General features: G+C 40.1%; 1 pseudogene; it reads left to right on the forward strand.

Annotated features, from left to right (window-relative positions):
- The first annotated feature begins 12,172 nt into the window (after positions 1-12,172).
- The window catches only part of LOC125552987 (BTB/POZ domain-containing protein POB1-like), a 102,908-nt pseudogene continuing 100,735 nt past the window's right edge, over positions 12,173-14,345 (forward strand).

A 14,345-nucleotide genomic window follows, 5' to 3' on the forward strand; every position in this document is an offset into this window, starting at 1 on the left:
TCTTATTTTTTTCTCATCGAAAGACTTCATATATGAGAAGATGGACGTCGTAGAGCCACCAGGGGGCCCACGAGGTAGGGGGCGCGCCCTAGAGGGGGGGGGCGCCCCCCACGCTCGTGAGCAGGGTGTGGGCCCCCTAGCCTTCATCTTTGGTGAGGATTTTTCTTTATTTATTTTAAGATGTTCCATGGAGTTTCAGGACTTTTGGAGTTGCACAGAATAGGTCTCTAATATTTGCTCCTTTTCCAGCCTAGAATTCCAGCTACCGACATTCTCCCTCCTTATGTAAACCTTGTAAAATAAGAGAGAATAGCCATAAGTATTGTGACATAAAGTGAAATAAAAGTCCATAATGCAATAAATATTGATATAAAAGCATGATGCAAAATGGACGTATCAACTCCCCCAAGCTTAGACCTCGCCTGTCCTCAAGCGAAAAGCCGATAACAATAAATATGTCCTCATGTTTAGAGGTAGAGGCGTCGATAAAAATAAAATACGGACATGAAGGCATCATAATTATTCTCATAATAGCAACATATATAGATTTTGTCATATGATTACTTATGTTCAAGTGATGATCTATTCACAATGCAACAATATAAATCATAAACCTTATTGGGCTCCGACAAACTATAATCTCATTCATTGTAACAATTGCAATTTATCATAACATCGGAAAGAGTCTATGTCAGAGCTAAAAAGCAAGTCCACATACTCAACTATCATTTAGTCCTCCATAATTGCTAACACTCACGCAATACTTGCAGCTACGGAATTTTAATCGGACACAGAGAAAGATAGGGGCTTATAGTTTTGCCCCACAACCTTTTACCTCCAGGGTAATGTCAACAATAATGGTTCATGCTCCCCTATATCCAATTAGATATATATATCATGTTCTTTCCAACATGCTGAGCTTGCCAAAGGATCAAATGAAAAATAAAAGGTGAAGATCACCATGACTCTTGCATAAGGTAGAAGATAATAATAAAGGATAGGCCCTTCGCAGAGGGAAGCAGAGGTTTCCATGCGCTTTTATGGTTGGATGCGTAAAATCTCAATGCGAAAGAACGTCACTTTATATTGCCCCTTGTGATATGAACCTTTATTATGCAGTCCGTCGCTTTTATTACTTCCACATCACAAGATTGTATAAAGCTTATTTCTCCCACACCAATCAATCATACATATTCAGAGCAATTGTTATTGCTTTGCACCGATGACAACTTACTTGAAGGATCTTACTCAATCCATAGGTAGATATGGTGGACTCTCATGGCAAAACTGGTTTAGGGATTTTGGAAGCACAAGTAGTATTTCTACTTAGTGCTGAGAATTTGGCTAGCATGAGGGGGAAAGGCAGGCTCAACAAGTTAGAGGATCCATGACAACATACTTTATCTTAGATATAAGAAAGACATAACTCATTATGTTGTCTTACTTGTCAAACATCAACTCTTTAGCATGTCATATTTTAATGAGTGCTCCCAATCATGAAAGATGTCAATGATAATATATCTATATGTGAAAACCTCTCTTTCCTTATTACTTCCTATTAATTGCATCAATGACCAAAGCTATGCTTGCCAACTCCCAACAACTTTTAATCATCATACTCTTTCTATGTGAAGTCATTAATCTCAATAAGATCAATATGAACTCTTTTGTTTCTTTTTATTATTTTTCTCTTCTCTTTTATTCACCCAAGATCATGGCAAAATAATCAAGCCCTTGACTCAACACTAATCTTTATTATATATAGCGCACTGACTCGCTTACATAGAGAGATCATAAAGCAAAACTCAAAACTATATCATGCCATAAACTTTATTCTACTAGATCAAGATACTACTAATAGGATCGAACTTAAGAAAAACGGTAAAGATAGGAGTTGTGATTGTGATACGATACCGGGGCACCTCCCCCAAGCTTGGTAGTTGCCAAGGGGAGTGCCCATACCCATGTGATTATATCTCCTTCTTTATTGTTGGTGTAATATTCTTGGCGATGATTCCCCTCAGGATGCGGTTCTCCTCCTCGAGCTTATTGACTTGCTGTTTGAGGTCCATTATTTCCTTACAAAGCTTTCCTGTGACAGCTAAAGCTCCTTGCACCCAAGGGTGTTGCATAGCTGCGGGAAAACAAGTGACACTCCTCTTCATATTTTCATAAGAAAGAAATCTAACATTAGAAGGGATAACCGAATTTGGAATAGCTGAGCTCTATTGTTCCCCCATCGTGAACTCAGCTCGAAGGTGAGAGGTGACTTCTTCATCCTCCATGGCATCTACTCTCATCAAGTCAGCCTCCATCTCTTCCTCCGTTGCTGGCCCAAAGTGGTCAGCGTCGCTGTTTGCCCTTGGTTCTGGTGCCGGATTAGATACCCGGCTCTCCCCGATTAACTCTTGAGAAGACATCTTGTTCTAATCTGTAGCAGCAACAACTCGAAAACAAAAATAGAGGAAATTTGCGTGATACGGGAGTCAAAACCTTCGGGAGAATATATATAATGAATTTTTACCGACCAAAATACGTAATGTGCAAGAAAACGGAGTCCGGAAGGCAAACGAGGTGCTCACGAGGTAGGGGGACGCGCCCACTACCCTCGTGGGGCCCTCGTGTCCTTCCCGGACTGCTACTTATTTTTCTATTTTTCTAAATATTCCAAAACGGAGAAATATTTCCTTAAAAATTGTTTTGGAGTCGGTTTACTTACCGTACCACATACCTATTCCTTTTCGGAGTCTGAAATGTTCCGGAAAGTGTCTCTTATGTATTCCTCCAGGATTACGGTTTCAATAATATTGGTTTCAACATTTATGGGATTACCTGAGATATAATGTTTGATTCTTTGACCATTTACCACCTTCAGATTTGTGCCCTCGGAGTTGTTGATTTTTATGGCACCGGAACGATAGATCTCTTCGATAACATAGGGGCCTTCCCATTTAGAGAGAAGTTTGCCTGCAAAAAATCTTAAACGAGAGTTGTATAGCAATACATAATCACCTACATTAAACTCACGCTTTTGTATCCTTTTGTCATGCCATCTTTTAACTTTTTCTTTAAACAACTTGGCATTTTCATATGCTTGGGTTCTCCATTAATCAAGTGAGCTAATATCAAATAACCTCTTCTCACCAGCAAGTTTAAAATCATAATTAAGCTCTTTAATAGCCCAATATGCCTTATGTTCTAGTTCGAGAGGTAAGTGACATGCTTTTCCATAGACCATTTTATACGGAGACATACCCATAGGATTTTTATATGCAGTTCTATAAGCCCATAATGCGTCATCAAGTTTCTTGGACCAATTCTTTCTAGACCTATTAACAGTCTTTTGCAAAATTAATTTGAGCTCTCCATTGCTCAACTTTACTTGACCACTAGACTGAGGGTGATAAGGAGATGCAATTCTATGATTAACATCATATTTAGCAAGCATTTTACGGAAAGCACTATGAATAAAGTGTGAACCACCACCAGTCATTAAATATCTAGGGACTCCAAACCTCGGGAAAATAACTTCCTTAAGCATTTTAATAGAAGTGTTATGATCAGCACTACTAGTTGGAATAGCTTCTGCCCACTTAATAACGTAATCAACAACAACTAAAATATGTGTGTATCCATTAGAGGCAGGAAAAGGTCCCATATAATCAAAGCCCCAAACATCAAACGGTTCAATAACAAGAGAATAATTCATAGGCATTTCTTGATGTCTACTAATATTACCAATTCTTTGACATTCATCACAAGACAAGACAAACTTACGGGCATCCTTGAAGAGAGTAGGCCAATAAAAACTAGATTGCAATACCTTATGTGCATTTCTATCTCCAGCGTGGTGTCCTCCATAAGACTCGGAATGACACTTGCGTAGGATCTGTTCCTGTTCATGCTCAGGTACACAACCTCTAATAACACCATCTACTCCTTCTTTATAAAGATGTGGGTCATCCCAAAAGTAATGTCTCAAATCATAGAAGAACTTTTTCTTTTGTTGGTATGTGAAGCTAGATGGTATAAACTTAGCAACAATATAATTAGCATAATCAGCATACCATGGAGTACTACGAGAAGTATTTATAACATTTAATTGTTCATCAGGAAAGCTATCATTAATAGGTAGTGGGTCATCAAGAATATTTTCTAACCTAGACAAGTTATCTGCAACGGGGTTCTCAGCTCCCTTTCTATCAACAATATGCAAATCAAATTCTTGTAGCAAGAGAACCCATCTAATAAGTCTAGGCTTAGCATCTTTCTTTTCCATAAGGTATTTAATAGCAGCATGATCAGTTTGAATAGTTACTTTAGAATCAACAATATAAGATATGAACTTATCACAAGCAAATACAACTGCTAAAAGCTCATTTTCAGTAGTAGCATAATTTCTTTGAGCATTGTCTAGAGTCTTACTAGCATAATGAATAACATTTAATTTCTTATCAACTCTTTGCCCTAGAACAGCACCTACAGCATAGTCACTAGCATCACACATAATTTCAAAGGGTAGGTTCCAATCAGGTGGCTGAACAACAGGTGCAGTGACTAATGCTTTCTTAAGTATTGCAAATGCTTCTACACAATCATCATCAAAGACAAATGATATATCTTTTTGTAATAAATTAGTCAGAGGCCGAGAAATTTTTGAGAAGTCCTTAATGAACCTCCTATAAAATCCAGCGTGACCAAGGAAACTTCTTATACCTTTGATGTCCTTGGGACATGGCATCTTTTCAATAGCATCAACCTTGGCTTTATCAACTTTAGTACCTCTTTCAGAAACTTTGTGCCCCAAGACAATACCTTAATTAACCATAAAGTGGCACTTTTCCCAATTCAAGACAAGATTAGTTTCTTCACATCTCTGCAAAACTCGATCAAGATTGCTCAAGCAATCATCAAAAGAGGAACCATAGATGGAAAAGTCGTCCATGAAAACATCACAAATCTTTTCACAAAAGTCGGAGAATATAGCCATCATGCATCTTTGAAAGGTAACAGGTGCATTACATAAACCAAAAGGCATACGTTATAAGCAAAAGTACCAAAAGGGCATGTAAAAGTAGTCTTTGATTGATCTCTAGCCGACACATGTATTTGAGAGAAACCAGAAAACCATCTAGAAAGCAATAGTGTGTATGTTTGCATAATCTTTCTAGCATTTGATCAATAAAAGGTAAGGGGTAATGATCTTTCTTAGTAAATTTATTTAATTTGCGGAAATCAATTACCATCCTATAACCTATGATAATTCTTTGTGGAATCAATTCATCTTTATCATTAGGAACAATAGTAATACCTCCCTTCTTAGGGACACAATGGACAGGACTTACCCACTCACTATCAGCAACGGGATAGATTATACCTGCCTCCAGAAGCTTTAGTATTTCTTTTCTTACCACTTCTTTCATTTAGGATTCAGACGTCGTTGAGGATCACGAACTGGTTTGGCATCTGCTTCCAAATTTATTTTATGTTGACATAGAGTGGGACTAATGCCCTTAAGATCATCAAGAGTATATCCAATAGCAGCACGATGCTTCTTCAGAGTTTTCAATAATCTTTCTTCTTCATGCTCTGAAAGGTTAGCACTAATAATAACAGGATATATCTTCTTTTCATCAAGATAAGCATATTTAAGATTATTAGGCAAAGGTTTAAGCTCAAAGACGAGATCACCCTTGGGTGGAGGAGGATCCCCTAAAATTTCAACAGGCAAATTATGTTGCAGAATAGGTTCATGTTTAAAGAATACTTCATCTATTTCCCTTCTTTCATTCATGAACATATCATTTTTATGGTCTAGCAAATAGTGTTCTAAAGGATCACTAGGAGGTACGACAATAGAAGCAAGACCAATAATTTCATCCTTACTAGGTAATTCTTCCTCATGATGTTGTTTACTAAATTTAGAGAAATTAAACTCATGAACCATATCACCCAAGCCAATAGTAACAACATTCTTTATGCAGTCTATGGTAGCATTGACAGTATTTAAGAAGGGTCTACCAAATATAATGGGACAATAGCTATCTTGCGGAGAGGTAAGAACAAGAAAATCAGCGGGATATTTAGTTTTCCCACACAAGACTTCAACATCTCTAACAATTCCCATTGCTGAAATAGTATCTCTATTGGCAAGTTTAATTGTGACATCAATATCTTCTAACTCAGCAGGTGCAATTTCATTCTTAATTTCTTCATACAAGTCATAAGGTATAACACTAGCACTAGCACCCATATCACATAAGCCATGATAACAATGATCTCGTATTTTAACAGAAATAACAGGCACGCCTACCACAGGTCTATGTTTATCTTTATCACAAGGTTTAGCAATTCTAGCAGTTTCACCTTGGAACTGAATAACATGCCCATCAATATTATCAGACAAGAGATCTTTAACAATAGCAATATTAGGTTCTACTTTAACTTGCTCAGGAGGTGTATAAGTTCTAATATTTCTTTTATGAACAACGGTCGAAGCTTTAGCATGATCCTTTATTCTAACAGGGAAAGGTGGTTTCTCAACATAAGAAGTAGGAATAATAGGATCATTATAAGTGACAGTCTTTTCTTCAACTTTAATAGGTGTAGCTACTTTTACTTCCATGGGAGGATGATATTTAAACCACTTCTCCTTAGGGAGATCAACATAAGTAGCAAAAGATTCACAGAAAGAAGCTACTATCTCAGAGTCAAGTCCATATTTAGTGCTAAACTTACGGAAAATATCGGTATCCATAAAAGATTTAAGACAATCAAACTTAGGTGTCATACCTGACTCCTTACCTTCGTCGAGGTCCCAATCTTCAGAGTTGCGTTTAATTCTATCCAATAAATTCCATCTGAATTCAGTAGTCTTCATCATAAAAGAGCCAACACAAGAAGTATCGAGCATGGTGCGATTGTTATCAGAAAGCCGAGCATATAAATTTTGAATAATCATTTCTCTTGAGAGCTTGTGATTCGGGCATGAATATAACATTGATTTAAGCCTCCCCCAAGCTTGAGCGATGCTTTCTCCTTCGCGAGGCCAGAAATTCCGATCACGATGAACAAGATGCATAGGGTAATACTTCCGATGAAATTCCAGCTTCAATCTTTTATAGTTCCACGATCTCATATCATCACATAGCCTATACCATATCAATGCGTCTCCCTTCAAAGATAAAGGGAAGACCTTCTTCCTAGCAACATCATCGCGTATACCTGCAAGCTTAAATAATCCACAAACTTCATCCACATATATTAAGTGCTCATCAGGATTCTTTGTTCCATCTCCTGTAAAAGGGTTAGCTAGCAGTTTTTCCATCATACCCGAAGGAAATTCAAAAGGAGTTTCATTTTCAATAGGTTCAGTAGGTTGAGGAGAAACTCTTTGCTCTAATGGACGGGGTGAAGATACCCCGAACAAGCCCCTCAGAGAATTACTTTCCGTAGTAACAAGTGACAGTAAATTTCAGCACACTATATAATTTTTTCCTTACCAAATTCCACCTACCAAAGGCGCTACACTCCCCGGCAACGGCGCCAGAAAGGAGTCTTGATGACCCACAAGTATAGGGGATCTATCGTAGTCCTTTCGATAAGTAAGAGTGTCGAACCCAACGAGGAGCAGAAGGAAATGATAAGCGGTTTTCAGCAAGGTATTCTCTGCAAGTACTGAAATAAGTGGTAACAGATAGTTTTGTGATAGGATAAATTGTAACGAGCAACAAGTAACAAAAGTAAATAAAGTGCAGCAAGATGGCCCAATCCTTTTGTAGCAAAGGACAAGCCGGAACAAACTATTATAATAGGAAAAGCGCTCCCGAGGACACATGGGAATATCGTCAAGCTAGGTTTCATCACGTTCATATGATTCGCGTTCGGTACTTTGATAATTTGATATGTGGGTGGACCGGTGCTTGGGTGCTGTTCTTACTTGAACAAGCATCCCACTTATGATTAACCTCTATTGCAAGCATCCACAACTACAACAAAAGTATTAAGGTAAACCTAACCATAGCATGAAACATATGGATCCAAATAAGCCCCTTACGAAGCAACACATAAACTAGGGTTTAAGCTTCTGTCACTCTAGCAACCCATCATCTACTTATTACTTCCCAATGCCTTCCTCTAGGCCCAAATAATGGTGAAGTGTTATGTAGTCGATGTTCACATAACACCACTAGAGGCTAGACAACATACATCTTATCAAAATATCAAACGAATACCAAATTCACATGACTACTAATAGCAAGACTTCTCCCTTGTCCTCAGGAACAAACGTAATTACTCACAAAGCATATTCATGTTCATAATCAGAGGAGTAATAATATGCATATAGGATCTGAACATATGATCTTCCACCAAATAAACCAACTAGCATCAACTACAAGGAGTAATCAACACTACTAGCAACCTACTAGCACCAATCCCGGACTTTGAGACAAGAATTGGATACAAGAGATGAACTAGGGTTTGGAGATGAGATTGTGCTGGTGAAGATGTTGATGGAGATTGCCCTCTCCCGATGAGAGGAGCGTTCGTGATGACGATGGTGATGATTTCCCCCTCCCGGAGGGAAGTATCCCCGACAGAACAGCCCTGCCGGAGCTCTAGATTGGATCGGCCAAGGTTCCGCCTCGTGGTGGCGGAGTCTCATCCCGAAAAGTTCCTTCTTATTTTTTTCTCATCGGAAGACTTCATATATGAGAAGATGGACGTCGGAGAGCCACCAGGGGGCCCACGAGGTAGGGGGCGCGCCCCCCATCCTCGTGAGCAGGGTGTGGGCCCCCTGGCCTTCATCTTTGGCGAGGATTTTTCTTTATTTATTTTAAGATGTTCCATGGAGTTTCAGGACTTTTCGAGTTGCGCAGAATAGGTCTCTAATATTTGCTCCTTTTCCAGCCCAGAATTCCAGCTGCCGGCATTCTCCCTCCTTATGTAAACCTTGTAAAATAAGAGAGAATAGCCATAAGTATTGTGACATAAAGTGCAATAACAGTCCATAATGCAATAAATGTTGATATAAAAGCATGATGCAAAATGGACGTATCAACAGATCTAGATTGATTTTCGGTGGCTACGGAGGCTTCTGGCGGCGGAACTCTCGATCTATTCTGCTCCCCGATGTTTTTCAGGTATATGGACATATATAGGCGAAAGAAGTCGGTCAGGGGAGCCACGAGGGGCCCACAAGGCAGGGGGCGCGCCCAGGGGGTAGGGCGCGCGCCACCCTCGTGGTGGCCTCGGGGCGCTTTTGGCCCACCTCCGGTACTCCGTGGGCTTCTTCTGGTCCAAAAATGATCTTTGTGAAGTTTCAGGTCAATTGGACTCCGTTTGATTTTCCTTTTCTGCGATACTCAAAAACAAGGAAAAAAACAGAAACTGGCACTGGGCTCTAGGCTAATAGGCTAGTCCCAAAAATCATATAAAATAGCATAGTAATGCACATAAAACATCCAAGGTTGATAATATAATAGCATGGGACAATCAAAAATTATAGATACATTGGAGAGGTATCAGGCGGTAAGAAATTAGATGAAATGTAACAACTATTTTATTTTTAGTGTTGGCATTATTGCATTGTGTCATTTTGCTTTTTTACACAGATCGTCCCATGCAATGTGAGGTTGAAATTCAACAAGCCGATAGGAGACACTGTGACATTTGAGTTCTGGGGGGCCGTACACTATGGAGGTCGAGAAAGGACGCAATATGTCGCAGATTGGAGGAGATGGATGGGCCCGTTTCCTCGCCCGCATGCGTCTTACTGGTGATGAGTTGATCAGCTTCTCCTTCAGAGCAGAAAGACCCAAGCTGGCTGTCATTTATCTCAACCTGGTGGAAGATGATGAAGATGACGAAGATGATGAAGATAATGAGGACCCACTCGATGAAGATGGTGAGAACCCACTTCATGAAGTCATCGTAGCTCAAAGAATGAGGCTGAGCGAGGAGGAGGTGTGCAACCTATGGGACATAATTCCGCCACGTGATGACTTTGTCGGGGTGCCATTCGTGACCCGCCTGACAAGTACCATAGTCGATCGGCATGAAATGGTATGTTATACTGACTGTAGTAATTTGATGATATGCTTAGTGTAGAGTCCAATGATATGCTTTGAGGAATCTAGTCGATGATATGCTTTAGTGTAGAGTCTGGTCACATGCTTATTAGTGTAGAATCTAAGAAATTATTAATAGTGTAGATAATCCATATATACTTATTAGTAGAATTCATGCTTAATTAGTACAAATGCGTAGTACTGTGTCTTTTGATAGTGTAGAAATCTATACTTAATAGAAATATATTTGCAAGAGTATGTGCGAGGCTATTTATTAATTGATACGTTTTTCTTATTCAGAAATTGCCAACGGACCTATCTGTGAGTTGTGGTATCGAGCCTGGTGAAGAAGGCTTAGCTGGACTACGCCTTACCGCAAGGGGCTCCGTCACCACCTGTACTTACCGCATGGACACAGACGGTCGCACACACTTAAACTTGGTTGGGTGGAAGAGATTCCTCGTTGGCAAGAATCTTCGTGTTGGACAGGCCATCCAAATTACTATCAGGAACACCCACCGCCCAGGCTTCAGGATGATGGTCGTCGTCGATATCATCTAGAACTACATGTGTGTGTGTGGCTATATCATCTAGAACTACATATGATGATCGTCGTCGATATCATGTAGAACTACATATGATAATCGTCGTCGATATCATCTAGAACTATATATGATGATCTTCATCGATATCACCTTGTTGAGGATGCATGTTGACTATATATGAAATTGTTATCTAGTACTTCTTCCGTTCTAAATTACTCGTCGTGGTTTTAGTTCAAATTTGAACTAAAACCACCACGAGTAATTTGGAACGGAAGGGAGTACTACCTAGTACCTATAATGCTTTATGAAATTGATATCTAGTAGTACCTAGTATCTGGAAATTGCAGTTTATTGAAACTGAAACTGGGTAGAAAGCGGAGAAAAATGATGAAACACATAGCAGTAGCGCGGGGCTAGAAAAGCGCTACAACTAACTAATAGCAGTGTGTTCTGGAAAACCATTATAGGTAGCGCGAGTGCAAATCGCGCTACTACTAACAGTTAGCTATAGCGACTTGTGCGTCGTCTCACCGACATCGATGCCCAGCAGAGCTACGTGAGGAAATTTTAGAGTTGCATGTTTTCTGCATACACGCAACATACGGTTTACAGCCAGTCCTTGCAAATATACTCACCCCGTAGCTACTTAAACTGGCTTGTGCTACCAGATTCTTGTGTGGTATAGACTACACTATTTCATCAGGTAACAGTATAAAGTTTAGAGTGAACAAGGTTACAGGAAATTACAGTAGCATCAGCATATATATAGCGGCTATAGTCCCACTATAGCGGTTTGAGCAGGGTGCGACTAAATGGTATTCATGTACAATTGCCGTGTAAAGTTATGAAATATAACCGGCTATAGTCCTGCTATAGCAGTTTGAGCAGGGTGCTGCTAAATGGTATTCATGTAAAATTATCTCGCAAAGTTACGAAATAGCCGACTATAGCCCCACTATAGCTAATTTAAAGTATTGCCGCTATTTGACATAGCCCACTATTTAAAATTATGATGATTAGTTTGCTGGCCCCGTTTGGTAACAAAGTATTTTCGAAGTATTCTCAAAATACTACAGTTTTTTATATTACTATAGTTTTATTTATATAGGGTTGTTTGGTTGCCTCTGAAAACTGTGATTTCAATACTGCAGTTTTTGCCAAATCACAGTATTTTCTTTGTATAAAAAAAAGAACCGCATATACCTCTTTTTTAAAAACTGAGCAGCGGAAAAGAAGGGTCGGACAGAGCTTAGGCAGTAGGCAGGGTGCAACTACAAACTGTCTGAGCTGAGGTCTTTTAGTTGTTCGTTACCTGCGGCTGCAGTACTTGAACACTATGCTTCTTTCATCAGCGTTGGCAAACAGGTGACATGGGAATTTTTTTTCACTCTTCCCTGTTGTCTATATGATGAGTAAGATGATATTTTTATCATAATTTACTAGCTGGTAAATGTTTTGTTTGATTTTCATAGAACAGCTGTGTGTGATGCTTATCTTACAGAGAAGAATGTTTGAGCCAAAATATGTATGTTCGATTCATGTGCCTTCTCCTTGCAAATGTCTGGTATGAAGATTTTCAAGTACCTATTGCTCAGAGGTCATCTGCTAATTACTCCACCAGCGTCGCCGTCGCTAATCATCATTAGTCTAATCCATCTGTATATTCTAGTACTACAATGGCTAGCAAGTTTCGAATGCACGCACGGCTAACGGCTAGCCAAGAAATTTTACAGCGTTTTGTGACGTAGCCAAACACGTCCTTTGTATCGTGAATACTTCAAAAAACGTTGTTATATCAAAACCATGGTATTTTGTACCTATATGCTAAATTACTATAGTTTTTGATACTTTGGTTTTTATTGTACTTTGCTATCGAACATTGCTTAGTGAGCTACTAAGCTACAAGCATGCTTACGTTGTGGGATCAAGTAAAGTTCAACTACCTTGATGTTTTTTTTAACCATTTTACTCTATTTCTGAAAATTAATTAACTGGTCTGCATCCGTTAAAGAACAGAGTGTTCCAAGTATTTTAATATAGCAAACTATCTCTCTACTGCTTCTATTCGATACACTGTATTTTTTTCCCAGTTTGTCCTTTTATCACCAGCCTTCGGTATTTTGCAGGTGATGAAGGAGAAAGCATTGATTCTTCGTCAACCATGTGGGGAACACCAGTTTTACGAGGAAAGATGGTTTATATCAATTCGGCGATTCTTGCCGCAAGAAGTCCTTTCTTTCTAAAGGTAATTCTACTAACCTTGTGAAATGCATTTTCTGTATAGCTGGTTCACGGTTCTAATAATCGTCATGTTTCCTAGCTTTTCTCAAATGGCATGAAAGAATCTGATCAGATGCATCCAACACTTAGGATTGCTGATTCAGGTAATTTGTTAGCAAAGTTCACATTATTCCTCTCATAACTAATTCTAATTTGCTATTGTGATCGTGTTAATATTTTCTAACATTTTTGGTAAAGAAAAGACTATGTTTCCGAGTTAGTCTCCTACGGATGGCTTTCTCAATTCTGTCAAACTTAAACTATCATTCACAGAGCAGCAAAACTTTTGTTTTGTTGTTTAGGTCTGTTAGAATAAATCCAAGGCATACCGTCGATCATTCGAGGACCAAGCAATCACACGAGCACGACACCGAGATTTGTTAACGAGGTTCACCGATATGGCTACATTCTCGGGGCTTGACTACGGGCGCTAGCAGAGGTAGACACACGATGTAACATATGCCAACATAATAGCACCGGAACGCGGGGGAAGCCGGTGGCATGTGCCGGTGTCCAGGGCGACCGGATGCGGTATTGTGACGGTGTCACGGAGAGGAGCACCCGTAGTCAAGCCCCGGGGATGTAGAATCAATGCACCTCGTTAACAAATCTCGGTGTCGTGCTCGTGTGATTGCTTGGTCCTCGGATGATCAACGGTATGCCTTGAATTTATTCTAACAAGTGGTATCATGAGCAAGGTTGAAAAGATCCGTGAGGCGGTCGAGTTGATCGAAAGGAAGGCTTGATGTTAAGGTCGGTATCGTGTACACGGAAGCTTTCCCAATACGTGTTGCCACGGTTGAGATCGATCGGAAGAACTCAAGTGAACAGCAACGTCGGCGAGTTGTGGTCGTAATCGGATGATTGAGGCGTAGTTATCATCGAGATCTGACAAAGGCGGCGGCGATGTATAGCGCAAGCAGCAGGCTTATCGATTGACACGGCGTTTGGAAGCGACCTGGTTAGGTGCACGTTGGCGCAGTGATCGTAAAGCGCAGCTGAGCAGCGGCGCGACAGTTGGGGCACGGCTGGACGATGTCCAAGTCGTTGACAACGACCCACACGCGCGTGATTTCCGCTTTCACACTACTAGAAAATGCTTATACATAAAAGTTTATCAGTAGTGTTTGTTTGTGTCCCCACGCTACTGGTAATTACTAGTAGTGCTGGGTACAAAGCGCGCTACTGATATGGATTAGCAGCAGCGTTGGTTTCTCTTAGACATGCTACTGTTAAGTGTGATACATCACGCCACCAAATCAAAAAATATTAGTAGCGCGTTGTAAATCCTGCACTACTATTAAGTAAATAGCGATACACCCACGCTACTGCTCAGCGTGTCAGTGCAGCACCATCCACCCCCGATTTACTCCCACCCCTCTCCTCCGCCCCCACAATCTCTTTGCCCGCCGCTCCCTCTCCGACCCCTTCCTCCCATCCGCCCGCCCCC

The sequence above is a fragment of the Triticum urartu genome, chromosome 4A (assembly GCF_056163025.1).
Source record: "Triticum urartu cultivar PI428250 chromosome 4A, HENAU_Tu73, whole genome shotgun sequence".
Taxonomy (NCBI): Eukaryota; Viridiplantae; Streptophyta; class Magnoliopsida; order Poales; family Poaceae; genus Triticum; species Triticum urartu.